The sequence below is a fragment of the Triticum urartu genome, chromosome 5A (assembly GCF_056163025.1).
Source record: "Triticum urartu cultivar PI428250 chromosome 5A, HENAU_Tu73, whole genome shotgun sequence".
Lineage (NCBI taxonomy): Eukaryota > Viridiplantae > Streptophyta > Magnoliopsida > Poales > Poaceae > Triticum > Triticum urartu.
The window spans coordinates 673397529-673423325 of NC_141877.1; the positions used below are offsets into that span (position 1 = coordinate 673397529).

A 25797-nucleotide genomic window follows, 5' to 3' on the forward strand; every position below is an offset into this window, starting at 1 on the left:
TCACCTATCAAGCAGAGGGAGGTCTTACATCTGGAGGGCGTGGATGGTGGAGGAAAAAAAGGTTTGCTTCTAGCATGTTAAAGTGAGGAGAGGTCTTATCAGAAGGCCTAAGCGAAATGTTGAAGTCGCCTATGATCAACCAAGGGCAGGAGATCCACGGTTTTAGGTTGACAAGCGATTGGAGAAAGCCCGGCTTGGCTGCGTGATCACAGGGGCCGTAAACATTGGTGACCATGAAAGAAAGATCATCCGCCCGAGATTCGAACCAACAAGTGAGAGCGTATATGCCCTCAAGGAATTTAGAGCAAGAGATGAAGTTGTCGTCCCAGGCCGTGATGATTCCGCCAGTAGATCCGATTGCGGGGATTGAGTGGAAGTTGCGAAGATTGGGAGGAAGGAAGGAGATAGCCTTAAAAGGCGAGACATCTTGAAGTTTCGATTCTTGGATGCAGATTACAGAGCTAGGGTTTGAGGTTAGGGCCGCTTTCACGTCGGTGCACTTTTTATGCCTACCTAAGCCTTGGACATTCCATGAGGTGATTGAAACTTCTCTAATCATTGGAAAGTTAGCAAACGACAGAGGGCTGGCCCCGGGAGGCAGGGACGGTGGTACGATGGAACAGTCGAGCACATTAGCAAGGGCGGTGCTAGAACAAAGAGAAAGGAAAAGAAACACAGTAAAAAAAGAGGACTGGGAGGGGGTTGATGACAGGGGAGGGGGCAACATGCCGGCGGCGCATCCTACAAAAAATCCTACAGCTAAAAATGTGGGTGGAGCTGCAGTCCAGAGCAGGAGCGGGTAGGGTGTCGCGCAGCCGACGACGAGAGCTGCAGAGGTCGTCACACATCGTCACAGGATGGCACCAGGTTGAGGTCGATCTCGGGAACGCCACAGGCCACAGCAAATTGCATGGCATCCTTGCATGGCATCTGTGGGGGCCCCTCAGCGGCGATCTCCATGAGCTCTGCCGCCGGGAGCAGCAGCTCGGAGCTAGGTGCCACCATCTTCTTTCCCTCGAGCCGCATCTCCTTTCGGAGGGAAGCCTTCTCCAGCATCGTCATGCAGTTGGCAGCCTCCCCCTTTCTGATGCAGGCACTGCGACGTGTGAAGAAGATCGTAGGGGAGGCCGCACGCAGGGGCAGATTGGCGATCACGGGGGAGGGCGGCGGAGAGAGCTGCTGGGGTGGAGGCCCGACACAGTCCCCGACAGCGATCTGCAGCGGCGGCGAGGCCTAGAACAGAGGGAGGCCCGCATCGAAGCGAGCCACCGCCTGCATGACCTGGTCCTCCCCTTCGTTGCCTGGGGTGGAGTCACGGGCATGGAGGTCGCGACAGATGACCTCGGCGCCCGTGAAGGGGGCGCGGGAGGGGCCGACAGTTGCCACCCGGTCGATGAAGCCGATGGAGCAGGCCGCCAAGTTCGCGACGAGAAGCTTCAGCGAGCCGGTCGGGCTCATCAGGATGTGGTAGAAGCCGCGCTCACCGTTCACGCCCAGGACGCCACGTCGTAAAACCCCTTGAATATCTTGACTTGCACCGACTTTGGGCGTGCCGTGAGCGGGACGGCACACACCAGCAGCTTGTGGTTCGCCATCATGGTGAGGCCGCCAGGCAGTTGCACGACCCAGTCATCGTGGCGTTCGTCCGTTGGAGGGGGAGGCGGAGCGGAGAGGTTGGGGTCCATCCCACTGGGGAAGTCAGAGTCCCCCCCCCATTTCCACCCCCACCGCCGTTGTGGTCGTCATTGGAGTCGAGGCCCGCGAAGGCGGGGTCCGGTGGAAGCTCCTGGGAGTGCATGACGAGAACGGATGCAATGGCAGCAAGGCCGGAGAAGCCGTCGACAAGGATTGTGTGAGGCACGTCAGTGAGGGTGTGGGATTTGATGGACACAAGGACGACGGAGTAATCCACCCCGGTGAGGCAAACGGGGTCGATCTTAATGGGGCAAGCAAAAGGGACAATGGAGTTGATGATTGTTGGAGTGAACCAATACTCGAGCGGGAAGTCCTCAATATGGAGGACGGAGACTGTGCCTAGGCAGAAGAAGAATCGGTTTTCGGTGTCCTCATGGCGCACAAGGCTAACGGTGTTGATCTGGAAAGAGAGACGGATGTTGAGGATGGAGATCTCATGCTCATAGGCCGGCCAAAGATGACCAAGCCAGCCCCGTAGGAGGAGGCCCTAATGAGCACGGGCGGGTTGCTTACCCCGGTGTGAAGAGCGCGGCGGATGCATGCCTGTGGAGAGGGGTGTGGGGGGTGACGATGGCATAGGCGAGGTTTTGGAAGTGCTCTATGCGGGTGAACGGCATGAAAACGTTGGAGAAGTCGCGACGGTGCCTAGGGGGGAACCGAGGAAAACGGATTGTGTCGCGTCCGAATCAGTGGATTCCTCCCCCGATTGGAACTCGACCTTGTCCGGATCCTCTTCCTCCTCTATGGCCACGCCATCAACCTCAGCCACGTCGGTTTTCTCAGGGAAGGAGAAGATGCGAGGCGGGGAGGGGGAGGCTTGGGGCAGGACCTGCTCGTCCACGGAGGAGGAGAGATCGAGGGGGATGAAGTCCGCCATGGCTGCAGGTGAAGTGGTGGGCGGGGGCTGGGAGGAGGTGCTCTCGGAGGGGAGCAAGAGTTGTGCGCTATGGTTGAGAGCGGGAGTGGTGGGTGGAATGGCTGTTGGCATGGGGATGGGGGGAGGTAAAATAGCCGTGCACCCATGCTGGGTGTGGCCCACGCTCCAGCACCGACGGCAGCTCACGGGATCCCGGTAGTCATGAACCTGGTGGTCAAGGGCTAAGCAACGGTAGCAACGAGCCATAGGGTTCAGCCGTTTGGGGGGGGAGGGAGGAGAGGTGTCTGTGCATGCATGGGGCTTGCATGCTATAAGAAGAAAAAAGGAGGGCATGGGCATAATAAGTGTGGGGGAGCGCGCGCGGGCTGCCGCGTGGGAGCATGGCAGCCGAGGCGGCGTCAGGCATGCGACCTCAGGCGATCCGTTGTCACATCCCGTGGTCTGGGCGCTGACCTGCGCCGGGATGTCATGATTCGCGGGCCGAGGGGGGGAGGGGGTTGACCATACACGTGAGGGGAGGGATTGGGGGCAGTGGGCGCGTGCAGCGGGATTTGTGGATGGGCCAAGGTGTAGGATCTCTCCGGCCCCATAAGACGCAGAGGAGCATGCATGCGCGTGTTGGGGAACGTAGTAATTTCAAAAAAATTCCTATGCACACGCAAGATCATGGTGATGCATAGCAACAAGAGGGGAGAGTATTGTCCACATACACTCGTAGACCGTAAGCCTAAGCGTTATAACAACGCGGTTGATGTAGTCGTACGTCTTCACGATCGACCGATCCTCAGCACCGAACGTACGGCACCTCCGTGTTCAGCACACGTTCAGCTCGGTGACGTCCCGCGAGCTCACGATCCGGTAGAGATTTCGGGAAGAGCATCGTCAGCAAGACGGCGTGGTGACAGTGATGATGATTCTACCGACGCAGGGCTTCGTCTAAGCACCACTACGATATGACCGAGGGGGACGGTGATGATGATGCTACCGACGCAGGGCTTCACCTAAGCACCGCTACGATATGACCGAGGGGGATTATGGTGGAGGGGGGCACCACACACGGCTAAGAGATCAATGATCAATTGTTGTGTCCCTGGGGTGCCCCCTTGCCCCCGTATACAAAGGAGCTAGGGGGAGGCGACTGGGAGTAGGACTCCTCCTTTCCTCGTAGGAGTAGGAGAAGGGAAGGAAGGGAGAGAGGAAGAGAAGGAAAAGGGGTGCCGCCCCATCCTTGTCCAATTCGGACTAGAGGGGGAGGGGGCGCGCGGCAGCCCTTGGCCACCCCTCCTCTTCTCCCACTAGGGCCCATTAGGCCCAATATACTCCCCGGGGGTTTCCGGTAACCCCCCGGTACTCCCGTATATGCCCGAAACCTCCCGAAACACTTCCGGTGTCTAAACATAGTCGTCCAATATATCGATCTTTACGTCTCGACCATTTTGTGACTCCTCGTATTGTCCGTGATCATATCCGGGACTCCGAACTACCTTCGGTACATCAAAACACAAAAACTCATAATACCGATCGTCACAGAACTTTAAGCGTGCGGACCCTACGGATTCGAGAACTATGTAGACATGACCGAGACACATCTCCGGTCAATAACTAATAGCGGAACTTGGATTCTCATATTGGTTCCTACATATTCTACGCAGATCTTTATCGGTCAAACCGCATAACAATATATGTTGTTCCCTTTGTTATTGGTAAGTTACTTGCCCGAGATTCGATCATCGGTATCTTAATACCTAGCTCAATCTCGTTACCAACAAGTCTCTTTACTCGTTCCGTAGTGCATCATCCCGTAACTAACTCATTAGTCACATTGCTTGCAAGGCTTATAGTGATGTGCATTACCGAGAGGGCCCAAAGATACCTCTCCAACAATCGGAGTGACAAATCCTATTCTTGATCTGTGCCAACTCAACAAACACCATCGGAGACACTTGTAGAGCACCTTTATAATCACCCAGTTACGTTGTGACGTTTCGTAGCACACAAAGTGTTCTTCTGGTATTCGGGAGTTGCATAATCTCATAGTCATAGGAACATGTATAATTCATGGAGAAAGCAATAGCTGTAAACTAAACGATCAAGTGCTATGCTAACGAAATGGGTCAAGTCAATAACATCAATCTCCTAATGATGTGATCCTGTTAATCAAATGACAACTCATGTCTATGGCTAGGAAACTCAACCATCTTCGATCAACGAGCTAGTCAAGTAGAGGCATACTAGTGACACTATGTTTGTCTATGTATTCACACATGTATCATGTTTCCGGTTAATACAATTCTAGCATGAATAATAAACATTTATCATGATATGAGGATATAAATAATAACTTTATTATTGCCTCTAGGGCATATTTCCTTCAGTCTCCCACTTGCACTAGAGTCAATAATCTCGATTACACAGTAATGATTCTAACACCCATGGAGTCTTGGTGCTGATCATATTTTGCTCGTGGAAGAGGCTTAGTCAACAGGTCTGCAACATTCAGATCCGTATGTATCTTGCAAATCTCTATGTCTCCCACCTAGACTTGATCTTGGATGGAATTGAAGCGTCTCTTGATGTGCTTGGTTCTCTTGTGAAATCTGGATTCCTTTGCCAAGGCAATTGCACCAGTATTGTCACAAAAGATTTTCATTGGACCCGATGCACTAGGTATGACACCTAGATCAGATATGAACTCCTTCATCCAGACTCCTTCATTTGCTGCTTCCGAAGCAGCTATGTAGTCCGCTCCACACGTAGATGTTGGGGAACGTAGTAATTTCAGAAAAATTTCCTACGCACACGCAAGATCATGGTGATGATAGCAATGAGAGGGGAGAGTGTCGTCCACGTACCCTCGTAGACCGTTAAGCGGAAGCGTTAGGACAACGCGGTTGATGTAGTCGTACGTCTTCACGATCGACCGATCCTCGGTACCGAACGTATGGCACCTCCACGTTCAGCACACGTTCATCTCGGTGACGTCCCGCGAACTCATGATCCAGTAGAGCTCGGGGAAGAGTTTCGTCAGCACGACGGCATGGTGACGATGTTAATGAAGCTACCATGGCAGGGCTTCGCCTAAGCACCGCTACAGTATGACCTTGGTGGATTATGGTGGAGGGGGGCACCGCACACAGCTGGGAGAGATCTTTGTGATCAACTTGTGTGTCTAGAGGTGCCCCCTGCCCCTGTATGTAAAGGAGAAAGGGGGAGGCCGGCCGGCCCTTGTTGGTGCGCCAGGAGGAGGAATCCTTCTCCTAGTAGGAGTAGGATTGCCCCCTTTCCTACTTGTCGGTGTCAAAACCGGCGGATCTCGGGTAGGGGGTCCCGAACTATGCGTCTAAGGCGGATGGTAACAGGAGGCAGGGGACACGATGTTTTACCCAGGTTCGGGCCCTCTTGATGGAGGTAAAACCCTACGTCCTACTTGATTTATTCTTGATGATATGAGTATTACAAGAGTTGATCTACCACGAGATCGGAGAGGCTAAACCCTAGAAGCTAGCCTATGGTATGATTGTATGTTGTCCTAAAAACTAAAATCCTCCGGTTTATATAGACACCGGAGGGGGCTAGGGTTACACAAGGTCGGTTACAAAGGAGGAGATATACATATCCGTATTGCCTAGCTTGCCTTCCACGCCAAGTAGAGTCCCATCCGGACATGAGACGAAGTCTTCAATCTTGTATCTTCATAGTCCAACAGTCCGGCCAAAGGATATAATCCGGCCATCCGGATACCCCCTAATCCAGGACTGCCTCAGTAGCCCCTGAACCAGGCTTCAATGACGATGAGTCCGGCGCATAGTTGTCTTCGGCATTGCAAGGCGGGTTCTTCTCCATCTTCCGAATGTTTGTAAAGCAGTGTCCGGTCCCATAAATGTTTGGACCTCTTGGCTTCTGTGCCCAATAAGGGCTATCTCCCATGCGTCGAATGAATACGAGGCGCCAGGGCATTTTTACATTCACCCCCCTACCCAGATAAATAAATTATCTATTAAAGGGACGGCGATCCTTAGATCCAATCCATACCATCCTCCCCCAGCGAGAATCCATCAGAGCGCGTTTCGGAAAGATCCATTCCATCATGGCCGACCTCCGCAGCTCCTCCTCCCGCCCCTGTAGCCCTAAGCCCTATGATTGGGAGAGGTTTTCAGTCCCGCACAGTCGATTAGTCGAACTGCAGACTAAGGGATTTCTCCCTCCGGCGTACATGGTGCCCGTTCGAGCCGGGCTCGCCACCTACAATGGCGGGGAGCAAGCGGAGAGCTTTCCCTGCCCCTCTATGGGGGAACGGGTCTTCCTTGTTCCCTATTTATTAAGGGGACTCGCATTTCCAATTCATCCGTTCCTCCGCGGGCTCCTGGAGTTCTATGGCCCCCAATTACACAATTTCACCCCTACCTCCATCCTACATATTGTCGGCTATGTTGCTCTCTGCGAGTTGTTCCTGGGTTGCGAGGCTCACTTCGAGCTGTGGAAAAGGCTATTTTGCCTCGTCCCTCGCACACAGAGGGGGTCACTTTGTCAAGTGGGCGGAGCCGAAATATGGCGCATCGCCGATACCGGATACCTGTCCGGTACCCCGAAGAAGTCGTCCGAAGACTGGCCTTTAGAATGGTTTTATATGGAGGACGTTCCCCTTCCGTACCCTGTTCGGCGGGGTCTTCCTGAGTTCAACAATGCTCCTCTGAAGAAATGCCGAAGTTGGCGCCCACGGAGCCCCTAGGTGGAAGATAATGGAGAAGTCCTCTATCTGATGAACCGGATTAAAGCACTGGCTCGATCAGGATTGACAGTAATCGAAGTTATGTTGATTTGCATAATGCGGGGAGTGCAACCACTTCAATATCATGGACACCCCTTGTGGTGTTTTAACGGGGCGGACGACGCCACCCGCTGCGGGCGTAAGGGTCCGGACAATGCTACCGCTTTAGCGAAAATTCTATCTGAATTGTTCAAGGGTGAGGAAGAGGAGTTCACCCGCATCAAGCCACGGGATGGATTCTCCATGTACAATCCATCAAGCTGGGTAAGTTATATCTCCCTACTCCCATTTTTCCCGCATTCTTTGTCATAAGTATTCACCTAGCCACTTTGCGGCAGGAACTGCGAAAAGCCATAAAGGAGGTCAGAAGCCCTTCTCCACAACCAGAGGACCCTGACCGGGCCCTCGACTCTGGACTTGAAGAAGATTCGGTTATATTCGTGGAGCTGATAGACCGGCAGTTCTATCAGTTAAGCTGCGATGATGCCATGGTGGCCATTACGGCCTACTATCCCGGACTGCTCCCTGCATCGCACGTAAGAAAAACCAAAAATCCCAACTCCAAAACTAGGATCCCCTTTTAGACACTTCACCCACCATATACACATGGCATTTTTATAGGGAAGGCATTCGGGACGCCCTGCCGAACCCGCAGCAACGCGCCAACAAGAGACACCAAGGCCGGGTAGGCCAAAGAGGAAGGTGGTCAAGATGGAGATGCCGGGGCAAAGGTATGACAAACCCCGCTTTTTGGTTGTCGTCTTTCTCGAAATATAATGATGCCCGTGTTTCTTTAATAGAAAAAACGCTCGCCGGAATATGTCCGACGATGTTACTAATCACGCCTCCACCAGTCGGGCACTAGGACCGGACATAGAGGCGGAAACCGATATGGGGCGGGCGCCGGATAATCCCCGTACAAAGGATGCGGATAGATTATCCGCTACAAACTCAGAAGTGGAAAGCGCCATGAATCGTAGGCGCCGCCGGGCCGTACTCCACGACGCTTGTTTCTCACCAGAGGCATTTGATGCCTTCAATTCTGGAGAGGCGTACCTCCGAGCTACTCAAGATGGTCTAGCCAGAGCCACGGATCAGTATGTAAAGGATGTACGGGTAAGTAAATCTGACGATTTATATGTATCAGCAGCCCCTGAGACTTGAAACAGATAGCAGAACTGATTTAAGGATCATCTTTATTGTGCAGGTTCTTACAGAGAAGAATACTAGGCTGTCACAGGAGCTAGAGGAATGCAAGACCCAACTACGGGCCGCTGTTGCCGCATTGCAGGAACCGAAAAAGTCACCCGCTGGTAACATTTACTTTAAAGAATGATGTTTACCATATAGTGTGCGGCGTGGCTGCAGATCTAACAATAGATGTTGCAGATGAATCCGGAGAAAATCCGGAGGACCAGCATATTATGAGACAGCTAAAGGCTGGCAAACGCGTGCTGACTGAGGTTAGGCGGGAGAAAAACAATCTCCAAGACGCCAATATCAAGCTGAGCGTGGAACTAAAAGACGTTCGAGCCCAGCTTGCAGACTCCGAGAAGGAGAATAAGCGGCTTCGGCGCGGCATTTTCAGTAAGTGCTTGAACGAATCCTTTTAAAGGAGTTCGGCGAAGAAGTCGACTAACAACGTTATGTCTGTAGGTATGCTGACGGGTCGTCCCGCGGAGGAAATGCCCGGGTCTACGGGTGATCTTCTATCCGAGCTCTCACATCTGCACGAACAAGTTCGACAGGTGATGCAAGGTGTTGCCCAGGCCTTGTGGCCATCCGTCTCCCTGCCAGAGGGCGTTGCAGAGCTTACGGAGAAGCTCAAGGGAGCACGGCGGCGCTTCCTTTTATGGAAGATATCGGCCTGCCGACAGGGTGCCAGAGAAGCCTGGGCCATGGTGAAGACGCGGTATACCAAGGCAGACCCAAATCACATGGCCGAGGTCGGACCTGTGGGGCCCGACGGAAAAGAGATCCCCGTTAGCTTAGTTTATGGGCAAGTAGAATTAGCCGCAAAGTATTCCCAACAGGATTGTAAGCTAGACCGTCTGTTGGATGGTATAGAAGAGGAATTTAGTTAGTCTGCATGACTATGTAATTAAAGTGACATGTACAATGCCTTCCAGCCGGATTGTAGATCATTTGTCTTGGCGGACCTTTTCACTTCAACCTCGGGACCCGATAGTCCGGACTGTATCCGAATACCTGCTCAGTTATATAAGAACCGGGGTATGCGTGGAGACCAGGCGTAGGGGTCATTAGTGCTTGAACAGACAAGTGCCCAACTAGTTATGTTATATTACATGGGTAGTAAGAAACATCTTCCAGGGAGAATAGTTCCGTTAAGGGCTCCTTTCCCTGGATAAGCATGCCATAAAGTGCATGTCCGGACTGTGATAGGAAACGCAGGAAAAACATCTGGGGGCAAATATGGACAAATAAATAAAAATCATCTTTTGCTCACCGACGGAATATTCCCTTAAGAACACTAGCTTTCGGCTTCACCCAGTCTGAGGTACACATCCGGCTGACCCGACAGTAACAATCACGGAGGTGCTCCCCTTATGCCCTAGCCGAATTAACAGGAACGTAGGGCATAAATACAAGAGCCAGGCAACCCAGCTTGGCCAAAACTTAAGTCATATCGACGCATATAATGGCGAAAAAAGGTACATGCGGAAGCATGACACACGTGCGGGGCATGAGGACCAAATAAATAATTACGCTTCTGTGAAAGAAGCCCCCAGGTATGATGAGCGCGGCTAGCGCATCTATAATGTGCAAGCGAGGCACAAGTTGGCCCTTGAAGGCATAGAGAAAGAATAAAAGAAAGGAAGAAAGAAAAACAAGACAGATAATGTATATGGAAAAAATGGACAAAGGGAGGGGACGAACATGGAGTTCGGTGCTAGGCGTAGAATCTTCGGAGCCTCGCCGTGTTCCATGGGTTCGGCTTGAGTCGACTAGTCGATGCATCCCGCAGTCGGTACGCTCCACCGGTCAAAACTTGGTCAATAATGAAGGGACCTTCCAATTTGGGCTCGAGCTTGTTCTTTTTCTTATCCGGCAGGCGTAGAACTAGTTCGCGAACGTTATATGTTTTGGCCCGTACTTCTCTGTTTTGGTATGTTCGAGCCTGTTGCTGATAAAATGCGGAACGGGCTTTGGCTACGTCGTGCTCCTCCTCCAGGGTGTCCAGACTGTCCTGTCAATCGAGCTCGGCTTCTCTTTCTTCGTACATGCGCACTCGAGGTGAGTCATGAATTATGTCACAGGGCAAGACTGCCTCTGCGCCGTACACCATAAAGAAGGGTGTATATCCGGTACTATGATTCGGCATGGTGCGCATCCCCCAGAGTACGGAGTCAAGCTCCTCTATCCAGTGCGTGTTAGACTCCGTTAAGGAACGCACTAATCTGGGTTTAATGCCGCTCATTATAAGACCGTTTGCTCGCTCGACTTGGCCGTTGGTTTGTGGGTGATAGACTGAAGCATAATCGAGCTTGATGCCCATTTGCTGCACCAGAGTTTTACCTCATCGGCTGTGAAGTTTCTGCCATTGTCAGTGATGATGCTGTGGGGGACGCCATAACGGTGTACGACCCCAGATATGAAGTCTATCACCGGTCCGGATTCGGCTGTTATAACAGGTTTGGCCTCTATCCATTTGGTGAATTTATCCACCATGACCAGTAAGTATTTTTTTCTTGTGGGTTCCCCCTTTAAGGGGTCCAACCATGTCAAGCCCCCAGACCGCGAAGGGCCACGTAATGGGGATTGTTTGGAGGGTGGTAGGTGGCATGTGGCTTTGATTTGCAAAGAGCTGGCAACCGGCGCAACGTTGGACCAAGTCATGTGCATCTGCCCGGGCTGTTGGCCAATATAATGCTGTACGGAAGGTCTTGCTTATGAGAGCCCGGGCTGCGGCGTGGTGACCGCCGAGTCCGGCGTGGATTTCTGCCAAAAGGTTCCGCCCTTGCTCTTCGGAGATGCACCTTTGAAGGACTCCGGTAGTGTTGTTTTATACAATTCTCCCTCGTGGACCTTGTAGGCCTTAGATCGCCGCACAATGCAGCGTGCCTCATTTTGGTCCTCCGGAAGTTCCTGCCTAGTTAGGTAGGCCAGGAATGGTTCTATCCACGGGGCTATAATTGCCATTATTACGTGGGTTGAAGTTGTTATTTCGGTGGCGGAACCTCCGATTGTGTCAGAGTGTTCGGTATCGGGCATTTTGGCCGGGTCCGTACTATTGTTACCAGTGTCCCCTTCCCATACTACGGATGGCTTGAACAGCCTTTCCAGAAATATGTTGGGGGGACCGCATCGCGTTTTGCGCCGATGTGGGCGAGGATATCCGCCGCTTGATTGTTTTCCCGAGCCACATAGTGAAATTCGAGCCCCTCGAACCGAGCTGACATTTTCAGGACGGTGTTTCGGTAGGCCGCCATTTTCGGATCCTTGGCGTCAAAGTCTCCATTTATTTGGGATATTGCAAGGTTTGAATCCCCACGCACCTCCAGGCGTTGAATGCCCATGGAGACTGCCATCCGAAGACCATGCAACAGAGCTTCGTATTCGGCTGCGTTGTTGGAGTCTGTATACAATATTTGCAGTACGTACTGAACGGTATCTCCAGTTGGGGACGTCAAGACGACGCCAGCCCCTAGACCAGCCAGCATTTTAGACCCGTCGAAGTGCATGATCCAATTGGAGTATGCGCCATACTCTTTAGGGAGTTCGGCCTCCGTCCATTCGGCGACAAAGTCGGCCAATACTTGCGACTTAATGGCTCATCGAGGTTTGTATGTTATGTCGAACGGGAGGAGCTCAATGGTCCATTTAGCAATCCGGCCCGTAGCGTCACGGTTGTTTATAATATCATTAAGTGGCACTTCCGAGGCTACTGTAATCGAAAACTCTTGAAAGTAGTGTCGCAGTTTCCGGGATGCCATGAATACCGCATAGGCTATCTTTTGATAATGTGGGTACCGTGATTTGCATGGAGTAAGGACAGTGGATACATAGTATACCGGCTTTTTAAGAGGGAATTTATGTCCATCAGCTTCTCGTTCGACGACGAGCACTGCGCTTACAACTTGATGAGTTGCCGCAATGTACAACAGCATTGGTTCGTTGATGTTTGGCGCGGCCAGGATTGGGTTGGTTGCCAAAATGGCCTTTATTTCTTCCAATACGGCTGTGGCAGCGTCCGTCCACTCAAAGTGTTCGGTGCGCCGAAGGAGGCGATAAAGGGGTAACGCATTTTCTCCTAAGCGGGAGATAAAGCGGCTTAGAGCCGCCACGCATCCAGTTAACTTCTGGATTTGTTTGAGGTATGTTGGGGTAGCCAACTGTGACAAATCTCGGATTTTGGTCGGATTAGCTTCAATACCTCTACTGGAGACAATGAAACCCAGGAGCTTTCCGGCTGGTACGCCCAAAACGCATTTTTCCGGATTGAGCTTGATGTCATATGTTCGGAGGTTGTCGAATGTGAGCCTCAAGTCGTCTATCAAAGATTCGACGTGTTTGGTTTTGACGACCACATTGTCTACGTATGCCTCTACTGTTTTGCCGATTTGTTTCTCCAGACATGTCTGAATCATGCGCTGATATATTGCGCCACCGTTTTTGAGCCCAAAAGGCATTGTGTTGAAACAGAAGGGACCGTATGGTGTGATGAATGTCGTTGCGGCATGGTCGGACTCCGCCATCTTGATTTGGTGGTAGCCGGAGTATGCGTCGAGGAAACACAATGACTCGTGTCTTGCGGTAGCATCGATAATTTGATCAATGCGGGGTTGGGGGAAAGGATCCTTTTGGCAAGCTTTATTGAGGTCCTTGAAATCGACACAAAGGCGCCAGGATTTATCCTTCTTTGGTACCATCACTAGGTTTGCTAGCCAGTCCGGGTGTTTTATCTCTCTAATGAATCCGGCCTCCAATAACTTGGCTAGTTCCTCTCCCATGGCCTGTCTCTTAGGTTCGGGGAAACGCCGAAGAGCTTGCTTGACCGGCTTGAATCCCTTTAGGATATTGAGGCTATGCTCGGCCAGCCTGCGTGGGATTCCTGGCATGTCTGAGGGGTTCCAGGCGAATATGTCCCAATTCTCGCGCAGGAACTCTCGTAGTGCGGCATCCGCGGCGGGTTTAACTGTGCCCCGATGGAGGCTGTTTTTGTGGGGTCCGTTGGGTGGACTTGGAATTTGACTATTTCATCCGCTGGTTTAAAAGAGGTGGACTTGGATCTCTTATCGAGTATCACGTCGTCCCTGTCCACTGTGGAGCGTAGCGTGGTTAATTCCTCGGCCGAGAGGGCTTCGGATAATGCCTCGAGGGCCAGTGCGGATGTTTTGTTTTCAGCATGGAGTGCTGTGTCCGGATCACTAGCGAGGGTGATGATTCCGTTGGGCCTAGGCATTTTGAGCTTCATGTACCCATAATGGGGTATGGCTTGGAAGATTGTGAACACCTCACGTCCTAAAAGGGTGTGGTATCCACTGCTGAACGGGGCCACTTGAAATGTAATTTCTTCGGACCTATAATTCTCTGGCGTACCGAATACCACATCTAGTGTGATTTTCCCAGCACATCGTGCCTCCCGACTGGGTATGATTCCCCTGAAGGTTGTGCTACTTTGCTCAATGCGGTTCCAGTCTATTTCCATTTTTTGAAGAGTTTCCTCATAGATGAGGTTTAATCCGCTGCCACCGTCCATGAGTACTTTGGTGAGTCGAAAGCCGTCCACAATTGGACTGAGGACCAGTGCGGCTGGTGCTCGGGTTGTTCGGAATTTAGGTTCATCACTGGCATTGAAGGTAATAGCCGTGTCACTCCAAGGATTTATTGCTGCTACGTGGCAGATTTCGGCCATGCTGCGGAGTGTTCGCTTGCGCCTATTATTTGACGCAAAGGTCTCAAAGACTGTTAACACCGTATTGTTATCCGCGGGATGGTGCTCTGTGGCATTTGGGATAAGAAGATCCTCACCACTTTTGGCCACCTGCCGGAGTATCCAACATGCTCTAAGGCTGTGCGTTGGTATTGTATCCGCTGTACTATGAATTTTGCAGGGTCCATTAAGCCATCCCTCCAGTACGGTTCCATGCCCTGTAGAGGATTTTTGTTTCTTTGAAACTAGCTCGGGTGTCTTACGATAGTGCACCCTTTTACTTCGGACTAGGTGTGTATTCGAAGCCGGATTATCCCAAAATTTTGTTTCGGTTTTCCAGGCATTTTCCATCGCATAGTACTTTCGTACTATGGATGCCAAGTCAGCGAAACGTGATATGTCACGGCGACTTAAGGCGTTAAGGATTCCCTTGTCCGTGCAATTATTGCAAAAAAGTGAGACTGCATCTTCCTCGCGACAGTCCTTAACCTTGTTCATCACAAGGAGGAATCTGGCCCAATAATGATGTACTGTTTCAAGGGGCTCTTGCCTGATGTGGGAAAGATCATTTATGTCTGGGTGGGTGGGTGGATTTGAGTCCGAACCCCTACCCAATCTGAGACCCAGGGGCCGAGGAGTTTCCAATCTTGGAAGTTCGGGTTCTGGAGTGTTACCCGATAAATCTGGCCCGCTGCCTGATTCTAGGTTCAGGGCTTGGGTGATGTCCTCCCGTAAGTGGGTATCCGGCTCGGGGAGCTCAGGAATCCAGACATACTTAGTCCTCAAAATAGAGGAAGAGTTGCTGGATTGTTCCTCCACCACCGCAACATGATGGGTGACCGATGGAGAGTTAATCTCCCTTTGATCGGGTTTAAGCCCAATCTGATCATAGTCCGTAGCGACTCCCAAGGCGGCGATGCGATCCAAGAGTTCTTTTAGGGAAGAGAGCTCCATTGGATCCATCTGCTCGGTGACTTCCGAGCCAACATGGAGGCTTTTTTTGATGACCCGAGAAGTCATCGTCGGTGCAGCGGCCGAACGGGCAGTCATGACGAAACCGCCTAGCCGAAGAGTTTAGCCAACAGGCAGAGCTCCCCCGGCGGTAATGTTGCTTTTAACAACGAGAAGAGGCATCCTTCCTTACGGCGACGTCACAGAGGAACTCTCAATGAAAGCACCAATGTCGGTGTCAAAACCGGCGGATCTTGGGTAGGGTTTTACCTCCATCAAGAGGGCCCGAACCTGGGTAAAACATCGTGTCCCCTGCCTCTTATTACTATCCGCCTTAGACGCACAGTTCGGGACCCCCCTACCCGAGATCCGCCGGTTTTGACACCGACACTACTCCTACTAGGAGGGGGAAAGGAAGGGAGAGAAAGAAAAGGAAAGGGGGGCGCCCCCCCTCTCCTAGTACAATTCGGACCAGAGGAGAGGGGGCGCACTGCCTGCCCTAGGCCGGCTCCTCTCTCTTTTCCTTTTGTCCCAACAAGGCCCATTAGCCCCCACGGGGTTCCGGTAACCCCTCCGGTACTCCGGTAAAATCCCGATTTTACCCGGAACTATTCCGATGTCCAAATGTAGGCTTCCAATATATCAATCTTCATGTCTCGACCATTTCGAGACTCCTCGTCATGTCCATCATCATATCTGGGACTCCGAACTACCTTCGGTACATCAAAACATATAAACTCATAAAACTGATCGTCACAGAACTTTCAGCGTGCGGAACCTACGGGTTCAAGAACTATGTAGACATGACCGAGACATGTCTCCGGTCAATTACCAATAGTGGAACCTGGATGCTCATATTGGTTCCTACATATTCTACGAAGATCTTTATCGGTCAAACCGCATAAAATTATACGTTGTTCTCTTTGTCATCCGTATGTTACTTGCCCGAGATTCGATCATCGGTATCCCAATACCTAGTTCATTCTCGTTACTGGCAAGTCTCTTTACTCGTTTTGTAATGCACTATCCCGCAACTAACTCATTAGTTGCATTGCTTGCCAGGCTTATAGTGATGTGCATTACCGAGAGGGCCCAGAGATACCTCTCCGACAATCGGAGTGACAAATCCTAATCTTCAACAAGTACCATCGGAGACACCTGTAGAGCACCTTTATAATCATCCAGTTACCTTGTGACGTTTGGTAGCACACAAAGTGTTCCTTCTGTATTCGGGAGTTGCATAATCTCATACTCATAAGAACATGTATAAGTCATGAAGAAAGCAATAGTAGTAAACAAAAATGATGAAGTGCTAAGATAATGGAATGGGTCAAGTCAATCACATCATTCTCCTAATTATGTGTTCCCATTGATCAAATAACAATGCATGTCAATGGTTTGGAAACTTAACCATCTTTGATCAATGAGCTAGTCAAGTAGATGCATACTAGTGAGACTATGTTTGTCTATGTATTCAGACATGTATTATGTTTCTGGTTAATACAATTCTAGCATGAATAATAAACATTTATCGTGAAATAAGGAAATAAATAATAACTTTATTATTGCCTCTAGGGCATATTTCCTTCAGTCTCCCACTTACACTAGAGTCAATAATCTAGATTACACAGTAATGATTTTAACACCCATGGAGCCTTGGTGCTGATCATGTTTTGCTCGTGGAAGAGGCTTAGTCAATGATCTGCAACATTCAGATCCGTATGTATCTTGCAAATATCTATGTCTCCCACCTGGACTTGATCCCGGATGGAGTTGAAGCATCTCTTGATGTGCTTGGTTCTGTTGTGAAATCTGGATTCCTTTGCCAAGGCAATTGCACCAGTATTGTCATAAAAGATTTTCATTGGACCCGATGCACTAGGTATGACACCTAGATCAGATATGAACTCCTTCATCCAGATTCCTTCATTTGTTGCTTCCGAAGCAGCTATGTACTCCGCTTCACATGTAGATCCCGCCACGACGCTTTGTTTAGAACTGCTCCAATTGACAGCTCCACCGTTCAATATAAACACGTATCTGGTTTGCGATTTAGAATCGTTCGGATCAGTGTCGAAGCTTGCATCAACGTAACCATTTACGATGAGCTCTTTGTCACCTCCATAAACGAGAAACATATCCTTGGTCCTTTTCAGGTACTTCAGGATGTTCTTGACCGATGTCCAGTGATCCACTCCTGGATTACTTTGGTACCTCCCTGCTAGACTAATAGCAAGGCACACATCAGGTCTGGTACACAGCATTGCATACATGATGGAGCCTATGGCTGAAGCATAGGGAACACTTTTCATTTTCTCTCTATCTTCTGAAGTGGTCGGGCATTGAGTCTTACTCAACTTCACACCTTGTAACATAGGCAAGAACCCTTTCTTACATTGATCCATTTTGAACTTCTTCGAAACTTTATCAAGGTATGTGCTTTGTGAAAGTCCAATTAGGCGTCTTGATCTATCTCTATAGATCTTGATGCCCAATATATAAGCAGCTTCACCAAGATCTTTCATTGAAAAACTCTTATTCAAGTATCCTTTATGTTATCTAGAAATTCTATATCATTTCCAATCAACAATATGTCATCCACATATAATATTATAAATGCTACAGAGCTCCCACTCAATTTCTTGTACCGTCCGGAGGACAAACAGGTTCATGCAGATAATACAAGGTTGAACTTCCACGCTGGGAACATAGGGTACCACATAGAATTACTCAATGTATTATTTCTTGTCCGTGGAATTTATCAGAATGTGAGAGCAAGGGATCACCCAACGAATGGAAGGGCTAATTTCTTCAAGATCATTTCAGGTCTATAACTCATGGAGAGAAACAGACTTCTCGACTCAATGGTATTATGAAAATTACCTAGGTATGTTCTTGGTCTATAATTTGTAACATGCATTCTGATGATCCAGCGTAAGATATTATATTCTCTGGGCATCATCATATTAACATCACTCTTCTTATTTTAAAGATATTGCGTTCCTCTAGATTTTGTCAGGTTTTGTAACTTCCTATGTTACTGATTGTGTGTGTAGCACTTGCTCTACCAATAGCTTTTTTAGTATCTATTCTAGGGCTGAATGAGAATGCCATGCCAATCTAATTTATGGCCCCTGCATTTTTTATACCGCAAAATCATGTTTAACTTGAAAAGGTTAGCCTCAAGTATTGATGATGACTCTCATACGTAGAGGAAATGCAAGAAATTGCATTGGAATTGCAGCCAATAATTTTTTTTGAAGAGAAGACCGTAGAACAGAAAGTTCTATGGTAAATTTTTCATTAATAAATATATACAATTACATAGTAAGAGTCTAAAAGTTAAACCAATTCCTTGTTTGTGTAACATGATAAAAAATTATAATATGTGTTGCTCAGACCATTCTTTAATCTGCTTTGCTCTTTATGCTCTTGCTCTGATCTCGGTTGCTTGCAGACAATATTACATGTTGTATAGAACATTGTTACTGTATAGAAGATACTAACATATGCTATTTCATCCAGTCGGTGTTGTTTTAGCTTCTAGCATAGGGGGCACATAGCACAAAGGGTTAAAGAACATTGCATTTTAATTAATACTCTATTTTTGTACTTGCCCGGTGTATCTTTTTATTTCCAGTATTGAAATAGAGACTATAAAATTTCATGTTGGGTTTTCAATTAGGGTCGTTTGAAAATAACCAACCAATGCCGACCATACTTATCTACTCCCTCTGTTCACTATGATAAGATGTTCTAACTTTTTCTGAATTGGATGTACATAGATGCATTTTAGTGTGTTCATTCATTTCAGTCCGTATGTAGTTCATATTGAAATATTCAAAACATCTTATAATAGTGAATGGAGGGAGTATATTATATATGCAGTTACTGTAATCTGTTGATCACTGTTTCTGCAAAGTTTATGTGATAAAACCGTCGGTGCATAAATCAGGTCCGCAGCATGAAGAGAGCAAGAGACATTCGAGATCAACTGGAGGGACTTATGGAGAGAGTTGAGATTGAGGTCTGTTCAAATGCCAGTGACTTGCATGCTATTAAAAAGGCCATAACATCCGGCACGTATACTGATGATTCAGTTGTTTTATTTGTGCAAGTTGCCTGAGATGGATAAATCTAACAAGTGGGTACTTGTGGGTTGCAGGTTTCTTCCACCATTCTGCATGGTTGCAGAAGAATGGCTCATATAGAGCTGTCAAGAACCCCGAGACGGTCTTTATCCACCCTAGTTCAGGATTAGCACAGGAAAGTTGAGAGTTGTCGTATTTATTTTTACATCCTGGACATTCCATCGTCCTGAATGGCTGGTGAGAATTTCTCCGCACCTACCAACTAAAAGATGTCCACGACGGTAAGCATCAAACTTGATGTTATTTTCTTGGTTTAAGGGAAGAACTGTAGCTTACGAAACATTCCCCGTTTTATTTGTCCGCACAGCTGGTTCAAAGAAGCTGCCCAAGGGCCAAGGACGAGCTGCATTGTAGACTGCCTGGACTCATGAAGCCAGTGTTTGGACAGATTAGATGTTGCGTAAACAGTTTAGTTTCGAATATCGGATCGCGATCACAGCATGGCCGCTCTTTTCTGCCTTCTCTTATGTTACATTAGCTTACGTCTACTTGAACCTTTATTGCAATCATCAAGAAGTGTTACAAAGTGCTCGGCACCAGAAGTACAAGGGGACAAAGAGAGATAGAAAGAAAGAGGAAAAGTACATAGAGTTATAGGCTACAATCTCGCAGCTAAGTGGAACAACATAGAGGCCCAGTCGCGAAGCACAATTTGTTTCTGGGCATTCTTGCAGCGGTGAGACCAAAGACGAAGGTCATTTGCCATTGTGTTTGCAGTTGTGTGTAGATCCAGGTGTAAATCGCGGAAAACTTTGGCGTTCCTCCGCCGCCAAGTATTCCAGAGGACGGCCAGCAGGACAGTTGATCTTGTCTTGTTGGTGAGGTTCCCGTCCCAGGCGTGTAGTAGCCCCTGCGGCGCAGCAGGGCAAAGGCTATCCAGTTCCGCCCACAGCGGGCGTAGCCGTCGGCATTCGAACAGGAGGTGTTTGATGGTTTCGCATTGCGTGCAGAAGGGGCAGGCGTCGGAAGTAGTAATACCTCGCCGGAAGCGTTTGTCGTTTGTAAATAGTCGGTCTTTGTTGGCGAGCCAGATGAAGATCCTGCACTTGTTCGGGGCATAGTTGCGCCAGATGGCTGGGGCGAAGACGTCTGTGGGCCTCGTCTTCCAAACCGCCGTGTAAGCCAGTTTAGTGGTGAGCGGCTTGCCTGCTTCCCTTGAGGTTCTGCAGTCCGGCACTTGCGAATTCACGTTTACCGTGGCCAAAATATTGCGTAGTTCATTCAGTTCGCATTCGGCTGTGTGGGATAGCCGTGGGGTTAGTTCCAGGTTCAGGTCGGGCGAAGCCAAAGCGCAAGCCATGGTAGTGTTGGGCCGGTTGGAGTGGGAGAACAGTGGATGGAAAAGCAGGGCTAAGGTGTGGGTGTAGTTAGGGAGCCAGAGGTCAAGCCAGAAGGAGGTTGTGGTCCCGTTGTCGAGTTGAACTGTGGTCATGGAGCGGAAAAGGTCGAGCCCTTTCATGATGTCGCGCCAAATAGGGGTATGATGAGTGGCTGTTGTGGACACGTCATAGGTGGTCGACTGGCCATACTTAGAAACGGTGTAGGAGGGTTCCCGCGAGCGGTGAACATCGTGCAGTCTCGAGATGTGCTTGAGAAGAAGACAGAGGTTCATTAGTCATCATCCCGTAACTAACTCATTAGTCACATTGCTTGCAAGGCTTATAGTGATGTGCATTACCGAGAGGGCCCAGAGATACCTCTCCGACAATCGGAGTGACAAATCCTATGCTTAATCTATGACAACTCAACAAATACCATCGGAGACACCTGTAGAGCACCTCTATAATCACCCAGTTATGTTGTGACGTTTGGTAGCACACAAAGTGTTCTTCTGATATTCGGGAGTTGCATAATCTCATAGTCATATAGTAACATGTATAAGTCATGGAGAAAGCAATAGCAGTAAACTAAACGATCAAGTGCTAAGCTCACGAAATGGGTCAAGTCAATCACATCATTCTCCTAATGATGTGATCCCGTTAATCAAATGACAACTCATGTCTATGGCTAGGAAACTTAACCATATTTGATCAACGATCTAGTCAAGTAGAGGCATACCAGTGAGACTATGTTTGTCTATGTATTCGTATTATGTTTTCGGTTAATACAATTCTAGTATGAATAATAAACATTTATCATGATATGAGGAAATAAATAATAACTTTATTATTGCCTTTAGGGCATATTTCCTTCAGCGCGCAGCCAACGCCGATGACACCGGGCAGGCGGCCAGCTGAATCAGCTGGCGCGGGCCAATGGGAAGCGTGAGGAGGCCCGGCGTGAAAATGTCCAACGCGAGAGGCCGATTTGCTGTGGATACGGCAGCCCCAACAGGCCGACGTGGTGAGGCAGAGAGTGGCATGGATTCCATGAAAAGGTGCCCACGGGAATCACTACAGGAGATTCCATGAAAAGGTGGCAGCCCGCGCAGCAGAGGCAGAAGGCCAGGGCAGGACATCAGCAGCGAAAAGGCTAGGCATAGGCCGACCTACAGGCGGGGCATTGGCTAGGAAACAGACGACTAAACCTCTGTAATTAATCCCCTCTAGCGACAGAAGAAAATTTGCAATATTACGATTGGCCAGGGTAAAGGAGAATAAGCAGCTACTTAACTGAAGAATTAGCGGGTAAGCAGAAGGCGACCCGATCCAGCCATTAACCAGGAGAACGACGGTGGTGGCGCAGGCAGCAGCACCTCCATCCTAACAAGAGTGGGCGAAGCCAGGGCGGCCGACAGTGACGAACATACCGGAGATGAGAAGACCGAGAGCGAGTACTCCAGGAGAGCTTCACCCGGCGAGCGGAGAGGCGGCCCGACGACGGTGGCCGGAGCCCCCCTTAGCGCCGAGGGAGTGGAGGAGGCGAGGAAGCCAACGTGAAGACGCGTCCCGGCGCTAGTCGCGTCGACGGCGACCACTAAGAAATCCCTTGCAGGCCCGGGCACGGCATACCTCCCCGTGACGGGAGGGTAGCAAGCAGTCAGCGGCTTAGGCCCAAGGATGGAGGAGGTGGGGTATCCAGCTGGCCCCATGGCAGCGGGAAGGCCGGTCTCATAGGTGGCCGCCGTGGCCGGAGTGGCCGACGGCGGTGCGTGGAAGTCGCCTATGCTATCGCAAGAGTGGGACCGGAACCCAATGGCACTTTTTGACCTCCTATGTTACACTATATCACTCACCATGGTCCTGTCAACATGACCCACTGTTCTTGTACAAGTTTGTGGGTGTGCGTAGAGCTGTAGACAGTTCGGCACAACCCAGCGTTGGTCCTTCGTCATGCTCGGTTATCAAACGAACATACATTGGCTGCCACTGTACTGTATCAACATTAGATCGTCGACATCTGATTTTTTTGAAAAAAGGGGACTCCCCGGCCTCTGCATCAAAAAGATACATACGGCCAACTTGAATAAATAAGAAAATAGGTTCAACAAATGTCTTACAGTTTGAACGAAAGCAAAAAAGCTCACAGAGGGCAATACAAAGTAAGCCGACATAAAGCCACAACTGGCTGGTAAAAGAAAGATAGAAAAACTAATTGCCTATCCTATTACAAGACCGCCATCCAAACCGGTTGAAAATAGCCTGAGCTACCATCTCTCACCTTTCCTATGTTAGGTTCTTTGATTTATAAGATTGAATCTTGTACTAATTTTTGTTGACACCAGATTTTGGCACGGCCAAGAACTTAATTAAGATGGCCTCAAATGGAGAAGTGCTCAAAGTGAGAAAGTTTCGTATCGTCAAAAGGAAAAACTTTGATATTTGGGTCATAGTCATTCGGTCTCATCTCTAAGGCCGAAGTTGTGTTCGAAGTACTATTTTGTATTCAAAACACTATTCGGCTGATTACGCCCCCAAGATGGCCTTATATGGGAAAAGTTTCTACACGGTTGTCTTCGTCTCGTCGAAACGATCGATTTCGATATAAAGATCGTCTCAATCCGAGGTCATATGCAAAAGTTAGAACCCGTACAGCGTGACCCTCCAGTGAGCAAAAATATGACGCCCGGAACCAGACACATATGTGGGTATGTCTGATGTGCTGCGTGAATAATTAGCTGTCTTGCACGAGTGATTGACCCTCGAGATGACCTCTGATGAAAAAACATTCAACATGAAAGTTGTTCGTCTCGTCGAAATGGTCAAGATTGCTTTTGGGCTTGTTTCCATTCGAGGTCGGTTATCACCTCAAAAAAGACCCACGGTATGCAGCCAGTTTTAGACCGAACAGTTTTGGAAAGTTCGGACAAAATCAATCTGAATTTGACTAGGATTTTGGACGTGAATCCAAGCCTTTTCCTTGCACGGAAAGTCCAGCCCCCTCTTATATACCTAAGGGGTGACGGCCGATTGAACAACACACAATCGAACAATCAATCTATCATCTTTTACCTTTACCTTTATCTCTCTCCCTTGTTCTTCTTCTTATTCCTTGTTCTTCGTTCGTTCTTCTTCATTGCAGGGCGATGAACCTCGAGGCCCCAGGGGCGGCCAGGTCAACCTAGGGAAGCCCATAGTCGTCGCGTGCCCTGACGGGGTACCTCCCGGGCGCATGGGGTTTTGGGTCCTGAAAAGCACCTGTCGGATTGCTTGCGTACCGCGTCTCCGGACGGGTCTCCTTCGACGTGAGCTGCGGTGCATCACCCTCGGCGTTGGAGGTACACGGTGACGTGTTCGTGTGCGAACACACTTTCTGGCAACTCCGCTGGGGACGAAGCTTTGAACGGTCTCTGGCCCGTTCTTGCTACGAAGAGATCGTCATCTAGGGTTTGCAATCTACAAAGGTAACATGAATACCCAATTCACTTATGTAGATGCAAATAATGCATATGTTGTTGCTAGATCGTTTAATGAGCATAATGTATTGGCTAGCCCTAGCTTTATCAATCATGCATCTAATTATGTGCAAGAGCCGATGCAACAAAATCTCCATGCTTCTACCTCATATAATTTTAGCAACATGGAACATATATATACGAACTCCCATGCATCGGCAGCCCCACAAATCTATATGCCGATGAACAACATGATGAGTTCTGTTAATCAAGTTGAAACACTTCACATAGGAACTTCTGATAGTATGCAATGAAGTGTTTCACCTTTTTATTCATCGGCAACTAGCTTGCAATATCTTAATCAAAACATGCCGGTGGATATGGGAATTGGCCATGCTACTACTAGTTATCCGGCAAATTACCCTCAATCATCATATGCTACACCTCATGCTACTAATTGTTTGGCACCATATGCAACTATGCGTATTCATAATTCGGCTTTGCACCTCCACGCTAATAGTCGAATAAGTGAAAATTCTATAGGATCACATGTGTCTTCACCTAGTATCGTGGCATACAATGTTTCCCCTGCAAAATTACAGAATTTTGGTGACATCTCGTTACCAAAAGAGTCTAAAAGTGTCGGAGGGCAATTCTATCCAGATTGGGTCATTAAGAAAAATCTTACGTCTTTTTGAGACGAATGCAATGTTGTTCTACATGAATTAATAAAAGAGGGAAAGCCTATTAATTCTGCTGCAATTCAAGCTAGATTATGTCAAAAAGAGAAAGCATTGGGTGTGATTAGAATTATCAAAAAAGATGGTGATTCGGATAACAAAGTTAATTCGGCTATCGAAAAGACCGAATCAAATATTACGTATGCCGAATCTATTCTAGAAAAACAGGATGACAAGGTGTTGGGTAGCTATTCGAAAGAGGAACAACCTATCGTTCAAGTAATGCAACCATCATGCTCTCCCAACGTATTTGAAAAGGTATGTCTAGCAAGTGATTTACCTATCTTCCGATTTGGTCGCAACTTTATTATTGATGCTTCTATAAGAGAAATTCTCATAAGTAATTTTGAAAGATCAATGACGAAGGGAAATTTACTTGTTAGCAATAAAACTGTTATAGAACATATCGGTCAGTCTATTGTGCCATTTATAAAGACCAATAGTGACCTATTATTGCAGCCAAAGTTTTCCACATTGCTTTATCAATATTTCATATCTAATTGGGTAGCTTTGCTTGTTTCTTACTTGACTTGCACTTGGTCTCAATTGAGACATATGTATTCTAACTATTTTCGTTTCAGAAATTTAAAGCCAAGGTCAAATTCTTTTGAAAAATCCGATGCTAATATAATATTTTATCCAAATACATCGGAGATAGGGTGTAAAATACAATGCATAGCCGAATAGGGAGATTCTAAATTTGAAACATTCGTTTTCTCAACTCCAAAGCTGTTTGCACACCAAGATCGGCTAGAAAATAAGAAGTATACCTTCAATTCAAGCATGTGTGATCAAATATTTTATTTGTTGCTGAAAAATAATAACATTAAAGTTCTTGATCACCATGTGAAGCCATCAATCCAAGGACGAATGTATTGCAAGTTGCATGATTCGTCCAAGCATAATTTTGAGGATTGCAACATGTTTCGTCAAATAGTTAAATCGG

General features: G+C 48.5%; 1 pseudogene; it reads left to right on the top strand.

Annotated features, from left to right (window-relative positions):
• The first annotated feature begins 2570 nt into the window (after positions 1-2570).
• On the top strand, positions 2571-19693 carry LOC125507620 (pre-mRNA-splicing factor ATP-dependent RNA helicase DEAH1-like; annotated as a pseudogene).
• The last annotated feature ends 6104 nt before the right edge of the window (positions 19694-25797 follow it).